The sequence below is a fragment of the Penaeus monodon genome, chromosome 33, assembly GCF_015228065.2.
Source record: "Penaeus monodon isolate SGIC_2016 chromosome 33, NSTDA_Pmon_1, whole genome shotgun sequence".
NCBI lineage: Eukaryota > Metazoa > Arthropoda > Malacostraca > Decapoda > Penaeidae > Penaeus > Penaeus monodon.
The window spans coordinates 30,616,019-30,616,327 of record NC_051418.1 but is presented as its reverse complement, the minus strand read 5'-3'; the positions used below and the strand labels follow the sequence as shown (position 1 = coordinate 30,616,327).

The window sequence follows — 309 nt, the reverse complement described above, 5'->3', positions numbered from 1 at the left end:
AGCCCGGTCGCGAGTGTGTTCGAGGATCACTATCTACCGACGTATCGAAGTCTCCCACGGCAAAATACATAATTTCGGGATACGAAGTGAAAACATCGATAAATCTCTCATCTCCCCATCTTTATTTCTTGCTTTATTATGGATCTGTGATAGCCTCGCTAACGAATAAAAGGATTAATACGTTTCATATTCGAACCGCATAATAGGTGTTGGGTATTGTCAAGCGTTGGCACTGAGGCCCAAGAAGCAGGAGGGAAACTGTGTCAGGAGAGAGCGGGGACCGGACCTCGACGCCGGCCCGTGCTCGCG

At 48.9% G+C, this 309-nt stretch overlaps 1 protein-coding gene across 1 annotated transcript in view; it reads left to right on the top strand.

The window, feature by feature from the left end:
• Positions 1–309, top strand: part of LOC119594366 (mucin-19-like) — a gene marked incomplete in the record, with an annotated part of 65,581 nt that overhangs the window by 268 nt on the left and 65,004 nt on the right.